Genomic DNA, 7,253 nt, shown 5'->3' on the forward strand with positions numbered 1-7,253 from the left:
GCACCATAGGAGCTTTTTCTTCTAGCTTTAGATATTGTGAGTGTATGTGTCTGAGTATGGAACACCAGAGCGAGGCTCTTCAAGTGTGGAGTGACATCCACAGTGTGTGGGAGCTCAAGGAGCTTTCATGGAGGCTCCAGGCAGGCTCCTGGGGTGTCAGAAGGGAGGGTCCAAGCAGGTTCCTGGGTTATTGAGGAGGGAGGGTCCAGGCAGGCCCTGGAATGTTGAAGATGGTCTTCTCTCTCCCAGGGGAGCTGAAGGCAGGTGTGCTTTGGATATCAAAAGGCTCTTTGGAAGACTGACCTCTTCTGCTCCTTGGTATGACATGCCTGGAGGGACCAAGGACAGAGGACAGCAGAGTTAGCAGGGATTCCAGGATGGTCCAACTCACCAGCCTGCCCTCTGAAGGAGTTGACAGGAACTTCAAAGCCCTGACTGGAAGTCAGGGACTAAAGAGCGTAAGGATGCATTCATTTGAAGATTATTTTAATGAGTACCACCTTTGTCCTTGAAGAGCTCACCTCTAGAAGAATTGTAAGCCTAATTCATCCCCCTGTGTGGTGACATATTATTTATGATTTAATAAAGATGGCCTGAAGGATCAAAATAGCAAAGCAGCCATACTAGTTAGCTATGGAAGCCAGGCAGTGGCGGCACACACCTTTAATACCAAGACTCAGGAGACAAGGCAGATGGATCTCTGTGAGTTCAAAGCCACCCAGGGATACACGAGATTGAATCAGTCTAAGAGAGTAACAGCTCACACCTTTAGTCCCAGGACTCATGAGAGGTGTTTAAGACAGGAACGGGGTCTCAGAATAGCATTCATTCTCCAGCCACATGAGGAGAGGAAGGCATTCTTTCTCCAGTCATATTGAGGCGAGGCAGCAGTCTGAGGCTTGGTGAGAGCTCATGGAGACAGGATCAGCCACTTCAGCCTGAGGTAAAGGTAAGAGCTAGTGGCTTGACAGCTTTGCTTCTCTGATCGTCAGCTTGAAGCTTGAACCCCAAAATCTGTCTCTGGGTCTTTTATATTTCATGCTACACCCCTGTGTTTGAGGTGTACCCTGAGGGGGATGTATCTCCCCTACTCCCTCACAGGGTGCAGACTGGAGCATCTTGAGTGGTCACCAAACCATCTGGCATTATACATTACTATCTAGATTTAAAACAGCAATAAAAATTTAGCTCGGTCTCACTTAAGGCCAGCAAGTAATGGGTAAATGTGCTTGCTGCCAAGCCTGACAGCCTATGTTCAATGACTGAGCCTATATGGTAGAAAGAGAAAACCAACTTCTAACCTCCACATGTGGTGCATGTGTGGGTGGCTGCATGTGCACCCATAGGTGCACACACTTAGATGAACACATGCAAATCAATACATGTAAAAAATTAAAAAGTGTCACTTAGAAGCCTAAGTGAACAGTGATTTATTGACATAATTTTATTCAAGGCCTGTCAGAGAACAATAAGTCAGTTTATTAGATCAACAAAAACACTTGAAACCCAGGTGATGGGAAGCAGACAGTCTCAAGCAAGCCTAGGCCTGCAGTGCCTTCTCCCGACCTCAGCACTCTCAACATGGGTGCTTGGTGACCCTAAGTCACAGGGCTGTCCTGGGCCTTGGAAGACATTTAGAGAAGCACTGATCTCTGTACCAGATGCCAAGAGTGGCAGCACTTTTGTTTAAACTAAAAAAAAATGTCTCTAGATGTTTCACATGTCCCTTGGGTAAGATCACCCCAGTCAAGAACCATGGCCATCTATTTTGAATGAAAAAAATATTAATAGATAGAAATGTTTGCAACTAGCAAGTGTGTGTGTGTGTGTGTGAGAGAGAGAGAGAGACAGAGAGACAGAGAGACACAGAGACAGAGATCAGCATTCCAACACTCTTAGGATTCCCTTTAATTACATAGATGTTTTATTCTAAGGCGGGCCCAAAACCCACAGTACAAGTTATTAGGTGGGTAGTTTTCAATATACTAAAATTTGTGTGTAACACATTTGAGTGGGTGTGTTGTTTTTAATATAATTTTTTAGGAATAGGAAATTCTTCATGTTAGAAACATTCAAACCAAATGTTGGCACACCCCCTGAAGCCCTTTGAGAGTCAGCTTGGAGCCAACAGTGCTGGTTTGGATTTGAACACGGTCACAGGTTGGGTTGGGAGGGCAGCCCAGCCATTGCTCCCGGGACCCCTTGGCTCTGTCAGATACAGGTTTGAAGAGAAGAAGATTGTGTGTACAGGCCTAGGAACTCCTTATGAGAGGGTCTGAGCTTGAAGCAAGGAACTAAAGATTTATTTAGGGTGTGAGGCCAAGGGAAAAACAAGCCCCTGGCCCCGTGCAACACCAAGAAAGAGCTCACGGTCCTGGTGACGCAGGGCCAGGAGGTTAAACCCAGAATAATCATAATGAAAACAATCTGTTTGCACCATTGATATTTCCAGAAATTCCTGGGAACAAGTCCAAGGCGGAGAACCCCAGCCGGAAGTGCTGCTGGTTGGAACTGAGAAGGTAGTGGTGGGAATGAGGGCCAGAAGAAAGCATCTTCCTCAGCTTCCAAGAACAGGGGCAGGGTGGAAGGGGAGGCGGTGGCCCCTTGGGAAAGCAGCAGCCAGCGGAGGGGGAGGAGTCCCCAAGCTACAGAAACAACAGCTGGATTTAATGTTCTTGGAAGCAGTCTTTTGCTGGAATCAATTTGTTCTCCCTTCTCTGAAATTTCAGGTCTTGCTTCTCAGGAAATCTGCCTACAATGAGGTGGGACAGCTGACCACAGGCCACCTACCACCACATCCACGGGGATAAAATAAACTCAGTCCAGCCTGGCAAAGTTCTGACAGGGCAGCCAGCTGTCTGTGTGTATCTCTTCAGCCTCAGGGGTCATTCTCAGCGGGAGCCTGGCCCTGGGCTACTGAAGCACAGAGACACCATGCTTGCTTTTAATGGGAGACACCTTCCTCTCCCCTCCATACCAGGGTCATTTAGGGGAAATCCCATCTTATCCTACAATTGGCCCATTACCATGTGTCAGATTTCTGTGCTAAAAAAGACCTTGGAAAGAACATGGTCTTTATAGTTATTTTACAGGGAGTGGGGTCACTGAGACTTTAGCAAGAGGACATTTCTAGTCACCTACCCAGGCTTCCTGCTCACCAGCTCTGTGTTCTTCTAAACCCATCAAGTTCTTCTCAATGGGAAAGATTCAGGGCTTCTCAGCTTGATGACCCTGGGGTCTCCTGGGGAGCAGTGGGTCTGAATCTGTGTACACTGGGACTGTGTTGCCCCAGTGTGTGCAAGCCTCTGCACACTGCGGGGCTGCCACCTGCCAGTACACCTGCCAGCCTTAGGTGCTGGGATTAGGGTAAGGCTTGGGGATGAACTGGACACTGGGGTGACTTGAGATTCAGGTCATCTTGGGTGGCCCTGGAGGGACTTTAGCTGAGGGTAGTATTAGATTGAGGTCAGACAGGTCAGGTAAGTCATCCCAAAAGGGATGGTTTAGGAAGGATATTTAGAATGTCACTGGAAGAGGGGCTTGGAAGGACTCCCAAGGCAGAAAGACTGAGGCCCGGGAGGCTGGGAAACAAGAGCATTATTGGGAAATACCCAATAGTCCCTGCCATCTACAGTGTTGGGTCTACATGAGGAGCAAGCAGCCATCTGGCTGACATCTGTTGAGTGTCCACTGTATGTCTGGTGCTGGAGACCAAGCTGGAGGAGACAGCAGAGTGTCCAGCTTGAGCTTCTACTTTCTGTTTTTACACACACAGCCCTGCCCCATCCCTCTAGAAGGAATGAGACATGATCTGTACCCTGGAGAACTTCCTGATCACAGGTTCTACAGGTCGATTTAAAAATGGAGTGCAGAGAGACGAGGGAAGGCAGTTTGCTGGGAATTGTACTTAATTCCTACCCTAACCTTAATCCCCACACACCAGCTTCCCAGGGCTCCATAGCCACATTTTTGTGTATCATTCAATCTGGAAGGAGAGTCTCAACTCACATATTGTATACATTTCCCTTGCCTCTAAGGAAGACTCTCAAAGGACTCCATCCAAACACAAGCCCAGGTCTTGCACTTAAGGAACACAATGTTCCTTTTTCCTTGGGTAGACAAAGCCTAGAGGGCTAACTCTCCACACTGTGGGCATCTCCAGGTCCCAGGCAGGGAGCGCCCCAACTTACCAACTTCCTTGCTTCATATCTAAAGGCCAATCACAATATCTCCCTAGGATAATGAAGGATACTCTAAAAACTACCCCCTCCTGTCAGCTCAAACTCATGCACCAGACTTGACAGAGCAGGTGTGTTTCCATCTTACAGATAGGGCCATGAAGGCTGGGATAGTAGGGTACCCACCTCATATCCAGTAGCATGCACCATCACTCCTCCCAGTCGTTGGCGACATCCCCCAAATACAGATCACACGTGCTTTTTCCCTATGTGACTGACTGACAGGCCCAGTTTCCAAAACCAACCGTGAGGTTTCCTGAAATGTGTTTTAGAATAGCCGGTTTCAAGGGCTCCGGGCAGGGCCCTGCCCAGGAAGCAATGAGCCAGCACTTCCCTGGTTATGTGCATGTGGCTGACCCTGGTCTCAGGACCTTCCCCTCCTCGTTAGGGAAGGATGCTAGGAAGGTGGGGTAGGCTCTAGAGAGAGCCAAACCCTTCTGGGAACCATCTTAAGGGAAATGGGTGCTTCTGCGTGGCCTTGCCCTCCTCTGGGCCACAGCATGTTAGTGCTGGAAAGAATGGACCTTGGCTCCTGAACCATGTGGAATGAAGAGGTCAGCACATTCCAGGCTTGGCCTTTCCTCTTTGGTCAAATACTCATAGCAGATGGAAGGTCTGGGCCTCCCCCATCCCTAGACTGACCAGGGAGTTAGCAGGTCTCTCTTTGATGGACAGAGGTATTGAAGCTGCTTAGTGGAAACAGGCTGGACCTCCACACACTATGCTTCTGGGCTCAGGCCCACTGCCTGCTCAGCGCCTGGCCAGACAGGACAAGATCTTATTCTAAGACTTACAAATCCTGGTCCCGCGGCTCTCACAGACACCCCCAGGTGTTTTGACCTCCCATCAGGGCACAAGGGCCTTCTCCATCCTCACACCTGTCCTTGCCTTCTCCTCTGCTAGGAGCACCCTCCCCTGTATCTTCCTCTTGCTGACTCTTACTCATGCCCCAGCCCAAGCCCTTCTTCCCCACCATCCTACCTATGCTGAGGAGGGTTGGTCCTCTGGTCCCACACCCTGGACTTCTGTCCTTACTGTCTTTATGGAACTCCAGACTCCAGACTAGTCCCAGTTAGTCCCCTTTCCTAGGCAAGCGTGGAGTGAAGGTGATGGCTCCCACACTAGCCCTGGGTACTCAGCCCAGACTGGTTCCACCTTTATCTGAGAGCATGGAGACTGACTGCCCTTCTAGTTGTTCAGGTCAAAATCCTAGAGTCATCCTGACCCTCCTCTTTCTCTCACAACCCACGCTGAGACCCATTAACCGGTCTGTCCATTCTGTTTTAAAATATGAGCAGAAGCTAATTCCTGGGGACAGGAAGCAGATCTATGGCTCCTGGACTTTGGGGTGAGGGACGGTGACAGAACAGCTTGAGGAAACTTTGGTGATGATGGGAAGCTAAATGCCTCCGTCATGGAGATGGTTTCATGGCTGTAGAGGACCACTTAAACTCGTTAATGTATACATTATGTGCAGCTCGGCCTGTGCCAATGAAGTTGTTATTTAAATTGGAGGTTCTCCATGGCCTCTGTGACACTCCGGATAGGTCCCTTTCTTTCTTGTAGCTTTCCCACATTTAAAGTGAGGTCTCTATAGAGCCTCTCAGCAGGGCCGTCTGCATTCACCACGATCATCGCATCACCCGAGAGGCTGCAGTGGGTGGGCTGTGTCTGTGTGACTCAGGTTTGTCCCAGGAGTCTTCTGACCCTAGTTTAACTCATGAGCCCTTCCTGTAAAAGTGGCTCAGACCTAGCTAAGGGATTAGTTGGAGAGTGGGATCGTGCCAGGGTGCACAGTCAAATCATGCCGGGAAAATAAGGACACTTCCTTGGGTCCCTGCTGCACCAAGCTCTCTTCAGGCCCTGAAAAACTTGCAGAGCCTGAAGAGATACTCAGAGACTTCCATCAAAACCCACATTTGACAGACAGGGAAACAGACCTGCAGAGATCAGTTTGCAAATCCACTCACCCGGGTACTGGTAAGTTTATACAAGAATACAGAGTGCTAGATTCTTGATTTTCTTTTTCTTCTGTCTATCCCTCCTCCTGCCTCAGCTTCCTGAGTAGCTAGAATGAGAGGCCTCTGCTACCAGGCCCAGATTTAGTACCAAGTCACTCCTTCCCTGACTGCCACTTCTTCTTCTTCTTCTTCTTCTTCTTCTTCTTCTTCTTCTTCTTCTTCTTCTTCTTCTTCTTCTTCTTCTTCTTCTTCTTCTTCTTCTTCTTCTTCTTCTTCTTCTTCTCTTCCTTCATCTTCCTCCTCCTTCCTCATCTTCCTCCTTCTTCCTCCTCCTCCTCCTTCTCCTTCTTTGAATAGCATCTTTCCTTTCTAATGTATAATATAATTTACTTGTTTATTCCAAGTATTCTTTATCCACTCAGGAGAAGGTAAGATCTGCATAGCCAGAGTGGTGTCTGTTCTGTTAACTGAGGAATTCTGAACACTTAGAGCAGAATCTTTCAGAGTCCTGGAACAGAATCTTAAATAAATGCCTTAGTCAAAGCTACTGCTTGGCAGAAGAATAAGAACGTCCAGATTATTCTATTCTGCTCAGTGGTTCTCTCTAGCACTACCCACTTTATCTTGTCTCCTTAAGCCTCTGTTTTCCTGGAGTTGTCACAAACTATAGTACAAATGGTGTGTCTAGCAGGGGCCAACTGCAGGGAGAAGGGCCTTTACCTAGCAAATAAATGTCACACAATGAAAGGAGGACCAGCAGAGGACCAGCAGGCTTGACTTAGGTGTGAAGCCCTCAGATAAAGTGTTTTTGTCTCTCATTGTAGGAAAATGTTCTGGTTCGAGACCCAGAGAGTTGAAGCTGCTCTGCAGTGGGAGAGTACACATGGCACTCAGCCCTGTTTCCTCTCACTGCTGGCACTGGGGTGTGGGGTCAGCTAGTTCTGTGAGGACCTTTGTCTTCCTTTCTGTGAAATGGGACTAGAATGGTTACTCCATTGACTTCAGGGTTGATGGGAAGAGTGCTGCTGCGTTAGGAGCAGTGTGGGGCTGTGCC

General features: G+C 48.5%; 1 long non-coding RNA gene across 1 annotated transcript; it reads left to right on the plus strand.

Moving 5' to 3' along the window:
• Positions 1-254: 254 nt before the first annotated feature.
• LOC110341234 lies at positions 255-2,843 on the plus strand. The gene is made up of 3 exons (XR_002383121.2): positions 255-458; positions 2,453-2,519; positions 2,730-2,843. It is a non-coding gene; the product is annotated as an uncharacterized LOC110341234 (long non-coding RNA).
• Positions 2,844-7,253: the final 4,410 nt, after the last annotated feature.

This window comes from Mesocricetus auratus, unplaced genomic scaffold, assembly GCF_017639785.1.
Source record: "Mesocricetus auratus isolate SY011 unplaced genomic scaffold, BCM_Maur_2.0 Super-Scaffold_100691, whole genome shotgun sequence".
Lineage (NCBI taxonomy): Eukaryota > Metazoa > Chordata > Mammalia > Rodentia > Cricetidae > Mesocricetus > Mesocricetus auratus.